The 12,580-nt window shown below is 40.0% G+C and overlaps 1 protein-coding gene and 1 non-coding gene across 23 annotated transcripts in view; both read left to right on the top strand.

Moving 5' to 3' along the window:
- The window catches only part of FHIT (fragile histidine triad diadenosine triphosphatase), a 1,487,537-nt gene that overhangs the window by 362,116 nt on the left and 1,112,841 nt on the right, over nt 1–12,580 (top strand). Inside the window, exon 1 of one of the 22 annotated variants that reach the window (XM_045384832.2) lies at nt 6,256–6,436. The exons of 19 other annotated variants lie outside the window; for them this stretch is intronic. The gene's annotated coding sequence lies outside the window, so the exon portion shown is untranslated. Of the gene's footprint in view, nt 1–6,255; nt 6,437–12,580 lie in introns of those variants that run through there. 2 more of the 22 variants (XM_065540867.1, XM_065540878.1) reach the window with 2 other exon arrangements.
- Nucleotides 7,884–8,099, top strand: LOC123572135 (small nucleolar RNA U3). Its single transcript, XR_006696461.2, has one exon. It is a non-coding gene; the product is annotated as a small nucleolar RNA U3 (small nucleolar RNA).

Here is a 12,580-nt window from a genome sequence, read left to right as displayed (position 1 = left end):
GAAATACATACAAATGAGTAAAATGAAAATTCAGACTCTTATAAGTCTGAATTTAATTACACAATTTTAAAATAAACTGAATTTTATTAGGCATGTCTAACAAATCACTACTTTTATCTAAATAAGTAGTTCATTTTTTTTTCAACAAATATTCCTGCAGTGATTGACATGTCTGATACATGTGCTGACTGGCCACTGGCCTCATATGGCTGTTGAGCACTTGAAATGGGCTAATGGGACTGAGAAAATAAATTTATTTAATTTTACCTTATTTAAATTTAAATAGCCACATATAATTAGTGGACACCACATTCAACAGCATAGGCTAAAATGCTAAATACCTATGATTTTTTTCAACATCAGACAGAAATGGGAGAATTTTTGAATTTTTTGGTCAGCACATGCCTTCCCTCTTATGTACCTTATTTATTTATTTTAGGGGGTCCTTTATTTGAGCAGTTGGTTTGTTTCTATTGAAAATTTTTCTCAAAGCCAACATGTAGATTTATCCCCTATTTTATTTTATTATGATTTATTTCTATTTTATTGTGAACTAAGGCGATTCAGAAGCCGAGCAGTGTCTCTGTGGTTGTGGATATGAAGAGCTTTGTAGATAGAAGACAGCTGGATTCTTACATGCATCTGCCCTTTATCCTCATTTCCTTGGAGTTAATCGAATCTTTTAGGGTTTTGATGTATTTTCAAAGGGTGCTTTCTAAGTTGTATTAATAAGAGTCATTATACTTGAGGGCTATACACTGGGTCCCTAAGGGTGTCCACTAATATCCCCTAAAACAATGTTAAAAATGATACGCGAGTTGCTGAAGATGATTTACCTTATGCTCTTGAATAGGTTCTTTTGATAGCTTTAGAATGAAATTCAAATGACAGAGAGGTTCAAGTCTTTCAAGTCAGGACAACTTAGCCTCCAACCTCATCTGCCACCCTCCTTGCCAATACAGGGCCCTGTTCCAGAATATGCCACACCATCCACTTTCTTCCTGAATCTCTGGCTTTACCAATGCAGTTTCTTCTACTGGCTTCTCCTTTTCTTGGTGAAGGTATTCATTCCAAATCTCAGCCCTTTTGTGAGACCTCCTTACCCTTCTGCAATGAGAGACAGCACAATGAAGTGTTTAAAACAATGGGCTCTACAGTTGGACCTCCTGTGTTAAAATTCTAGCTCCACCACTTACGGATAGTAATTTAGGCTGGTTTCTTCACCTGCCCATACCTCAGCTTCTTCATCTGCAAGATGGTATGCATCATGGGTCTATCTCTGCTGTGGTTTGGCTGTGTCCTCACACAAATCTCATCTTGAATTGTACCTACCATAATCCCCATGTGTCATGGGAGGGACCCAGTGGGTAGGAGGTAATTGAATCATGGGGGCAGGTTTTTCCCATGCTGTTCTCATGATTAAGTCTCACGAGATCTGATGGTTTTATAAAGGGTAGTTCTTCTGCACATGCCCTCTTGCCTGCCACCATGTGAGATGTACCTTTGCTCCTCCTTCACCTTCCAACATGATTGTGAGGCCTTCTCAGCCATGTGGAACTGTGAGTCCATTAAACCTCTTTTTCTTTATAAATTATCCCATCTTGGGTATTTCTTCATAGCAGTATGAAAATGGACTAATACAGTCTCATAGGCTTGTTGTGAAGGGAAGTGAGACAAGTACTCAATAGATGTCAGCTGTAATTATTATTCTGTACTCCCTTATTCATACTTTTATTCATACTTTTATAATGGTGATATTAATACCTTTATTATGTTATCTGCATTATTGTTGAATGTACATGTTTCTGTCCTCCACTTCCATTAAGAGCTGTTAGAAACAGAGGATAATATCTATTTCACTATTGTATCCTTAATACCTCACCCAGGGACTGTCAAAGAGGAGGTGCTTTATACATATTTTTAACAAATGAATGGAAATATGAGTGCATTAATTTATTCTACTAATGAGCACCCATTAAGTGTTTAGTAAACCCGAGATTGATAAACCCTTTCTCTTCTGTGAAATTTAATGCATAATGGTTTATTAGTCTTCTATTGCTGCCATAACAAATTATGATGAATTTAGTGACTTAAAACAACACACATTTATTATCTGGAGGTCAGAAGCCTGATACAAGTCTCACTGGGCTAAAATCGAAGTGTCAGCAGTGCTGTGTTTCTTACTGGAGACTGCGGAAACACCTACTTCCAAACTCACTCAGGTTATTGGCAGAATTCAGTTATTTGTGGTTGTAGGACTGAAGTCCCTGTTTTCTTTCTGGCTGTTAGGCAGGGATTCACCCTTAGCTCCCTCAGGCCTCTTTCTGGTGCTCACACGGAGCCTCCTACATTTTAGAACCATCAATGATGCATCTTATGTTTTTCTTTCTTGTGCTTGGAATCTGACGTTCCCTCTGCAGCATAGCTCCTGCATCCTCTTCTGCTTTCTCACTCTGACTGATTCTTCCACCTTCCACTTATGCTTTTACAACCTCATGTGACTAGGGTAGACATACCCAGATAATTCAAGATAACTTTCCTGTGTTAAAGTCGGTTGACTAGTCACCTTGATACGTCTGCTAAGTCTCTTCATGGCAGCACCTAATTTAGTGTCTAGTTAGATAATCAGGGATGGGAATCTTTTTTTTGTTTGTTTTTTTGAGAGGGAGTTTCACTCTGTTGCCCAAGCTGGAATGCAATGGTGCAGTCTTGGCTCACTGCAACCTCTGCCTCCTGGGTTCAAGCAATTCTCCTGCCTCAGCCTCCCAAGTAGCTGGGATTACAGGCACTCACCACCACTCCTGGCTAAGTTTTGTGTTTTTAGTAGAGACGGGGTTTCACCATGTTGGCCAGGCTGGTCTTCAACTCCTGACCTCAAGTGACTCACCTGCCTCAGCCTCCCAAAGTGTTGGAATTACAGGTGTGAGCCACCATACCCAGCCCAGGGATGGGAATCTTGCAGGGACATCTTTAGAAGTCTGCCTATCGCAATGATCAATTAATGACTGTGTTTAAGCTGTTCAAAAAATCCATCATATTTCGGCTGGGTGCAATGGCCCATGACTGTAATACCAGCACTTTGGGAGGCCTAGGCAAGAGAATTCCTTGAGGCCAGGAGTTTGAGACCAGCTATGATCTCGCTGCTGCACTCCAGCCTGGACAATAGAACAAGACCCTGTCTCAAAACACACACACACACACACACACACACACACACACACACACACACACACACTCCATATTTTTATTTACCTTTCATCTCTATGACGGTGGCGATTATATCTGTTTTATTTACCAAGTTATACTCAGCCCAGTGCTTGCTTATCTCATGGTAGATATTCTACAAACATTTATTAGACACATGGAAATTCCTAGACCCAGATATTTGGGTTTGTTTTTGCTTTAATCATTTTATTGTAGTTTACCAAAGTGATCAAACCAGCTTTTTTTTTTTTTTTTTTTGAGACCGAGTCTTGCTCTGACTCCCAATGTGGTGACACGATCTTAGCTCACTGCAAGCTCTGCCTCCCAGGTTCATGCCATTCTCCTGCCTCAGCCTCCTGAGTAGCTGGGACTATACAAACCAGCTTTTTTAAAAAAATGATTATATTTATTTTGGTTCTTACTTTGTTTTTCAGTCTCCTATAACTTTGGGTTTATGGCTTGATCCCTTACCTTTTCTCTAATTTTAGTGTCTTTTCACTTTTTTCTCCTAAGAAAACTGGACTGGACCTCTTTTGGAAGTTTGGGTCCTTTTGCAGTGATTTCAAGGGGAACATGAGAGACTAGACTATCAATACTGATGATGGCAATGATAGCAATGATGGTGATGGTTTGGTCAATGTGGGCTGGTGGTTCTCAATCGGAGGCTATTTTGCAGGTGACATTTGGCAATGTCAGGAGACAGTTTTGGTTGTCATGGCTACTGGAGAGGTTACAACTGGCATCTAGTGGATAGAGGCCAGGGATGCTGCTCAACACCCTACAATGCATAGGACAGCCCTCCATAACAAAGAATTCTGTAGTTCAAAATATCAGTAGTGCCCAGGCTGAGAAACCCTGAAGTAGGCTAACTGCTGTAATAAGCTTTGTCAAACCCCAGTAGCTTAACTGAAAAAAAAAAGATATATATATATATGATATATATCCTATATGTAAGATATATATATCCTTTTTTTTTTTTTTTTTTTTTTTTTTTTTTTTTGAGATGGAGTCTCACTTCTTCACCCAGGCTGGAGTGCAATGGTACAATCTTGGCTCACTGCAACCTCCACCTCACAGGTTAAAGCAATTCTCCTACCTCAACCTACCAAGTAGCTGGAATTACAGGCATACGCCACCACATCTGGCTAATTTTTGTAGTTTTAGTAGAGACAGGGTTTCACCATCTTGGCCAGGCTAGTCTTGAACTCCTGACCTTAAGTGATCCACCCACCTCGGCCTCCCAAAGTGCTGGGATTACAGGCATGAGCCACTGTGCTCGGCAATAAATAAATAAATAAAAATAAAAAATAAAAAATAAATCTTATTCAGAGTCCTCTGCAAATGTTTCTGAAGGGTGGCTCTCCTAGGAGGTTCCTGGGTAGGATCCAGGTTCTTTCCATCTTGTGGCTCTAAATTCTTTAACAAGTAGCCTTCAGGGTGCCTGAGAAGGAAAAAGGAAAGAGTGGAGTCTGGAAGATTTCTGTAGGCCCATCCAGGAAAGGGTGTACATCACTTCTGCCGCATTCCATTCCTCGGAACTCAGTCACTTGGACCCACCTAACTCCACTGAAGCTTGGAAATGCGTCTACCCGTGTGCGTGGGTGGAAATGCGGTCTACCCCGTGTGCCTGGGTGGAAATGCGTCTACCCCGTGTGCCTGGGTGGAAATGCGGTCTATCCCGTGTGCCTGGGTGGAAATGCGGTCTACCCCGTGTGCCTGGGTGGAAATGCGGTCTACCCCGTGTGCCTGGGTGGAAATGCGGTCTACCCCGTGTGCCTGGGTGGAAATGCGGTCTACCCCGTGTGCCTGGGTGGAAATGCGGTCTACCCCTGTGCCTGGGTGGAAATGCGGTCTACCTGTCTGCGTGGGTGAATACTAATAATCTCTGCTAGAAAAACTGAAACAGCAGCAAAACAATATTAATACCATTAACATCTAACATTTGTTAACCTCTTCCGTGCATGCATGCATAGTAATTTACCTGATATAGCTGAGGCTCAAAAAGGTTGAATACCTTGTCTAAGTTTATGAAGAGGTCTATGGGGAGCCCAGACATGAACACCGGTCTGCTTCATTCCAAAGAACATGTGTTTAACCACTACTCTATACTCTCATTAGAACAGGAATTCAATACTGCTCTTAGTGGGGCTTTATTTTTATGAAATAGGAACAAAACCCGTAAATACCACAAATGCAGAATGTTCTAGACTTCCAGAACCACTAAAACAATTCTTCCTAAAGAGCTGCTGAAATCCTTTTTAGGGAATATCAATATATAGCTTGCATTCCAAGTTTTTGTCTGGATCACAGATGAATAGACAGGGAGAGATGAATGTCCTGGGGAAACACTATCATGGTGCTTTTAAATCATCCTGTTGCACTTAGGCATTGCAGCCTGTGATTATATATATTTCAAATAAGTTTTCTGTAGTCCAGAGGGATTGCTAGCCAAGGTAATGAGCACTGCTAGGAATCTTGACAGCAAACTCTAAATGGTCTCAATGCCACAGACTTTCAAGAAACTGGGCCTTCTTGAAGTGAATGGCTATTTCTGTCCTATTTAAGTAATTCATTCTCATCTCTCTCTGATTAGTGGTGAGCTTGGTGTCATATGTGATAGTTATAATAAGGCACTTACCAAAACTTGCTTTTAAGGGTGGAAGGCATTTTGGCTTTGATTGTCATGGAGCAAGGTAGAAGAAAGAAGCCCTCATTTCATAAAAGGCCACACTGGTAGACAAAGCAATATGAATGGGTGTAATATGTGAACAAAGTTCAGAATCTTCCTTTAGAATGAAAGTGCAGCAGTTTCCTGGAATGTTTTAATCGACTTTCAGGGTCTGAAAGTTGACCATAGATGTGATGGTTCTGAATGCTGCTACCTTCATTATGGGCCTCTGCTTTGACCATGTTATAGCACACAATTTTCAATGAGTTATCTATTTTGTGGCCTTGAAATGGGAACTTCTAATTTTACTGCTTAAAAGTGTGTTTTTCTTTTTAGTAAAATCAAGCCTGTTCTTTTTTCCTGTTTCCTTCTCTGCAGAATACTGCCTTTCTCTATTCATTTGCTTACAAGAGAATCTGCATTATCGTATTGGTTAGATCTTTAAGTACTCATTAAGTGTTCGTTGCATACACACCATGTGTCAAGCACCATGCTAGGCACTGGGCTGGAGTAGTGGCCAAGACAAACAGGAAATACCTGATCATAAAGAAGTCGTGTGTTCAGGTGAGTGCTAGTACTTTTTGCCACAAATAACAAAAACAATAACACCCATAGTAATACTACCTAACAATTGTTAAACTCTTACAAGCTAATGATCCAGTTGACTTATTTTTCTTTTTAAGAGATGGAATCTTGCTCTTATGCCCAGGCTGGAGCATAGAGGCATGATTATCACTCACTGCAGCCTTGAACTCCCGGGCTCAGTTGATCCTCCTGCCTCAGCCTCCCAAGTAAGTAGGACTACAGGCATACATCATTATACCCACTTTTTTTTTTTTTTTTTTTTTTTTTTTTTCATTTTTTGTAGAGATGGAGTCTTGCTTTGTTGCCCACAGCAGGAGTTGTTGAACTCCTGGCCTGAAGCGATCCTCCCACTTCGGCATCCCACCAAGCCCAGCACCAGCACCAGTTGTATTTATATTCTGCCTCAGATGTTGATGGGCAGAACAATAAAGAACTCTTGCTAACATTTATTGCATGCTAACTCTGTGGCAAACACTGGGATGAAAGGTTTCTATGTATTATCTCATTTAATCCTCACAAACCCTTATTGAAAAGCTTTTGTCATTATCCCCATTTTAAATATGAGGAAACTAAGGTTTATAGGGATTAGAGGGATTATGTCAACTCACACAGCTGATAAGTAGTGAAGCTGGGCTGTCAAATGCTGTCTGATACCTTAGCTTGTGCTCTAAACTCAATTGTACAAAATCATGGAACATGATAGGGAGGACACTGATTTTCCATTGATGTCTAAGTAAAATAGTAAAAGGTATATTCCCAGCCATTAAACCACTCTGAGTAACTTTTTTATATTCTTACTATTTTACCATGAGTCTGTTTTTCATACATGCCCTTGAACTATCAGAAGCCCCCCTCCCAAGATGGCATCTACACAATGGTAAATTATACCTGACCATTAATTGTATGTATATTGAGGCTTATTATACATCAGAAAGAGACAGATATGGTCCTTGCCTTTATGGATCTTACAATGTAAAGGAGAAGAGAGTCAGTCAATCACAAGTGTGATGAGTATTATAAAAAAGGAAGCAGAGTGCTAGGGCAAGTATATCACATTGGGAAGGTAACCTGATTTTGGAGTGGAGCATGGTTGAGGATAATCTCCACATGGAGTGAAGTATAATCTCAGAAGCCAAGTATGAGTAGGCATTAGACCAGTGAAGAGGAAGTCCAGGATGTGACATGGTTTTGAGGCCTCAGAGAGTACATTAGGGTCCAGGCCCTGAAAGAAGATGGCAGGTGGGAGCATAGAGAAGGCAGAGTGTAGTGGGAGATAAAGACAGTGAGGCAGGCAGGGGCGGACGATGAAGGCCTTGTGGATTGTGACAAGGTTTTAGGATCTTATCATGGAAGCAGTAGTGAGCCACTGAAGATCTCTGGGCAGTGGGGGAACAGGAAATATTTGAATATTTAAAAGATCACTTTGAAGACTATACTTTCAGGGGTCATTTCTGTGGTTCATTACTTAAAGGAGTTTCCCCAAGTGTGTAGAGCATGGAAACCACAGGAAGATATGCAATGTTCTCTCCTGAGCAGGAAGCTGGTTCTTGCTGTTGCTTCACTACAACTGCCCTTTGCCATCGATGATTGTTTTTTTCTTCCTTTGGGGAGATTAAGAGGAAGAGGACACAGTCTGAGTGATCTTCATTTTAAAAAAAAATCTCTTTGGCTGCAGTATGCAAAAGGAGTTAAACTGAGGAAGACTGGAAGCCTTGCATTAAGGTTATTGCCATTCTGCTATTCTGAGATTTGGTGAATCCACCCCCCTTTCCCCCCAAATCTGTGCCTTTTGCAATTTTGAAGACGTATGTCAGGGCTCACCCCACCTCTGTCTAGCAAGAAGCACATTTATCTGCCTCGAATGCGTTACCATTTTGGTTGATGGCCTCTGAACATTTTCCATCACAGTCTTCTGCCTCTCCTCCATATTCTTTGCTAAATAACGTGTTGGGAATGGTCTCCTTGTCCTCCACATCAAATACTTTAACTGAAACACCATCATAATTACAACTTAATTTCTCTCATTCAGACAGGGGTGATGCATCTCACCCCAAAATAAAAGCCTCCTTAAGCTTACACTCTCACACTTCATAACATGGGTGTTTACAAGGTTCTTTGCTTTTCTTGCTTGTTGTTACTTCTTTTGGATTGGATTCACCCTCATTCTAACTCATTCATCTTGTCAGTCTTAAATTAAGAGTTCCTTAGGGCTGGAGAGAGGGAAACATATATCCTTCTAGGCTGTGGAAAGTACACTACAGAACACTAGAACTCTAAGGGAGTGCCACAGGGATACAACAATGAATGTAGTTTTGTAGTTTCTCTTGAACATACTCTTGGCCCATAACACATGGAAGATGATGTTAAGATAGCATGTGAGTTCTGAATGCTTTCAGCTGCCTGTATCAGAAAATTAAAGTGATAGTGCTGAAATCATAGGGGTATTTATTACTATGAGAAAACAGGAGGTAGAGGATCTCAGGGTTAGTTTGGCAACTCAGTGGTGTCATAAAGGACCCAGTGTCTTTCATATTCAAGCTCTTTCCTCTTTTGGCTATTGCCTCATGGTCATGAGACGGCTTCTACAGCTCTAAGCACAAAGCGTTAGTATGACAGCGTCTAAAACAGGAAAGAAGAGGCATATGAAGAAAAGGCTTTCTCCTCTTGCAACTATGACTTTTTACCAAAGGTGAAAATCTTTTATGAGCCCCCCAGTGTATTTCCGCTCATTGGTTAGATCTAGGTCACATGCCTTCTACTGAATACCAATCAATGGCAAAAGAAAATAGCATTGCTGTGATTGGCTTAGACCAGTCATTATTCATTATCCAAGGCTAAGCACACACTTCCCATCAGAATTTGGGTTTTGTTATCAGAGAAGAAGGAGAATACATTTTGTCACATTTGGATTAAGAACAGAAAACCATAACAGTTCTAAATGATGGTATAAGAGGAATACTATAGTAGGAAATTTCAGAGATGAGGAAATGAAAGCAAATGAGATGACTGACTCCCTAGTTCCCTGGCACAGAAGTGATCTTGAGTAATTCCCTGAACCTCCCTAGATATGTAGAGGCACTTAGCCATGTCTGCTCACCACAGATACTTGTGTTTGGCAGGCATTGGTTGTTCCCTTCCTAAGATCCACTTTCTATCCATTCTTTCCTAACAGAAATCTTATTTTGTTTGGAGCAGCAATGCTCAGCTCATATCCAGCTTCCCACACTCTCTTACAGTTAGGAAAGACTGTGTGATCCATTTGTTGCTGGGCAGATGTATGTGGAAGTCACTGGATGGAACTTTCTGGAAAGCTTTTAGAAAGGGACTGACTTGGCTGGCATCCTCTTTCCCCTTTGCCTTTCCCCTCTTCTTGCCTAGGGAGAGTGTGTCAAACTTGGAGATCCAGTAGCCATCTATGACAACAAAAGTGAAACCCTCACTGAAAGACAGCAGAGAAAAAAAAAAAAAAATAGAAGAAGCCTGGAGCATTCATGACACCATGAGATACCAGTTCAGTGTCAGATTATACCTTCAGACATCTTGTTGCACGAAAAACAAAACAAAACACGCACACATGCATATCCAGAAAAGAAAGCTTTCTGTGTTTAAATCACTGTTGGGCTGTTGGTTAGCTAGATTGCAATTAATGCAGCTGAAAACAATCCCAAGTGATCTACTTTCCAAACCTAGAAACACCGAATAAGACAGTGAAGATGCATGTAAGTATTACTAAGTGCCAAAGGAAATATAAGAAGCTTTGTATGAGAAAAGTTAGGGAAAGAGAGGAAGTGAAAAATATAGTTGGTCTGATGTGGCCTTGAAATGTCCTGGTGTTGGAACATTTGAGCTTACTCTATCAGTGTTACTACATGCTTGTAGGATATGATACCCAGGTGGCCAGATGATTTGGAGGAATCAAAAATGAGAAGTTTACATTCCAGTCCCACTGGTGAATCTGAGTGTCTACACTTCCTTCAACCTGGGTATTATTTTTTAGGTATTTGGATATTATGCTTACTTTTGTTTGGTGTTTATGGTTTTTCACAGTAAGGTAATCAGAACTCAAATTAAGTTTTACATGAAGACATCTTTGCAGTGTTACTAAGGACACCAAAGGGACAATGTTTAACAGATATTGGGAAAACTCAGGTGTTTTTCTGTATGTGGAACATTTAAATACATTGCAGTTGAATGTTAATGCAAAAAATAAGTCTTTATTGTTGGTGATTACACTGCAAAGAAAGAGTACTTATGTTTCTTTCAGGATTTGCAGGTTTACTAATGGATCATTAGATAAAAGATGAAATGAAGCAGAGATCACAACTGCCATGAAGTCAGCTGGCACTTTATCTTAAAGGCAGAATTGCCCTAAAATACACCACATATCCTCAAATACAAAGGTGAGGTTTGCTTTCCCCTGAATTTATTATCCCTCAGAAGAGATGACCTTGCTTTATATTTGAGTCCTTTCAAGTACTGCTTTACGAAGTCACAATGGGCTGAAGTGGCTTCACCCAAGGTTTGCTTTGGGTGCTCATGAAGGTCTTCTGCTAGGATCCATAAAAGAGGAGCAAGGACATCGAACAGTTAGTCATGATTCCAGGGCCTGGAATCATTCACAATTCCAAGTATCGGATGTTGTTCCAAACAGCGATTTTGAAAATCTATTTAAAAAGCAATACAAGAGACAGATACATCGTAGACATCAAAATATATACCTGTTCAAATAAATATTTTTATTTAGAAGAAAAAGCTGCTAATATTATATAAATAGGTACTTGTGCCTTTAGAGACAACTTTCAGAAACACCATCATATATGATTCAAGGAGTGTCCTGTCTTGAACCAAAGGAAGAAAACTCAGTTGGAGGACTAAAAAGGAGGCTCTTATATGGTGGAGATGCTCACATCAGAGTTTGAAGAAAGCATGTGTTGAGATGCTCACATAAGAATTTGAGTAAAGTGCATGTTTTTAAACATCCAATTAAATTAATGAAATAAAAAGTATAGGTAGATATTTAGCTACATTTTTCGTATCCCTACATGTTTATATGTATAAGCTGGCCATTCTGCCTTTTGAAATTTAATATTTTTATTGAAAAAATGGAATATTTCTTTTTTGAAAAAATTTGATTTTTAGGGCATAGGGTCTCACTATGCTGCTCAGGCTTATCTCAAACTCCTGGCCTCAAGCAGCATTCCTGCTTTGGCCTCCAAAACTACTGAGATTACAGTGGAATATTTCTTTATTTCAAGACTGCCTTATATTTGGCATTACTAACTACTCTTTTTGGTTTAGTCTCATTATATCCTTTCTTGATACATTAAATTTTAATATAATAAACAAAGTTTTAAGTGCCTAAAAGAGTTCTAGAATGAGTGATGCAATGACATATGGCAGCTCATGAAAAAAATATTACATCTTCATAAAGCGTCATGCAGTTGGATTAACCTGATGAAGAAAATTGTTCATCTTTGGATTTAGGTTTGGGTTTAATACTTGTATTTGGTTTTGATTTGGGTTTAATGCTTGTATTAGTCAGGATTCTCCAGAGAAACAGAATCAGTAGGATGTGTGTATCCATATGTATAGAAAGAGAATTTATTATGAGAAGTTGGCTCGTGTGACTATGGAGGCTGACAAGTCCCCAGATCTGGCATTGGCAAGCTAGAGACCCAGGAGACCCATTGGTGTAGTTTCTGTCCAGTGGTCAACAGGCTTGGGTCCCGGGAAGAGCCAGTGTTTCAGTTAGAGTCCAAAGGCAGGACACAACCAGTGTCCCAGCTGATGACTATCAGGTAAGAGGAGTTTGCTTTTTCTTGCATGAGGGTCAGCATTTTTTTGTCTTAATCAGACCTTCCACTGATTGGATGAAGTCCACCCACATTAGGGAGGGCAATCTGCTTTACTACATCTATTGATTTAAATATTAAAAATGTGTGCAAAGCACCCTTACAGCCACACTCAGAATAAAGTTTGACCAAATATCTGGGCACCCCATGGCCCAGTCAAGTTGTTGATACATAAAATTAATCATCACTACACTTACAGAAATGTGTACTTTGCTTTTTTCCTTTTCTTGGGATTTATATCAAGGCCACTTCCAAAAAATATGTATAAAAT

The sequence above is a fragment of the Macaca fascicularis genome, chromosome 2 (genome assembly GCF_037993035.2).
Source record: "Macaca fascicularis isolate 582-1 chromosome 2, T2T-MFA8v1.1".
In the NCBI taxonomy this organism is placed as follows: Eukaryota; Metazoa; Chordata; class Mammalia; order Primates; family Cercopithecidae; genus Macaca; species Macaca fascicularis.
Note: the sequence above shows the minus strand (reverse complement) of the source record. Positions and strands in the feature narration are given on the sequence as shown.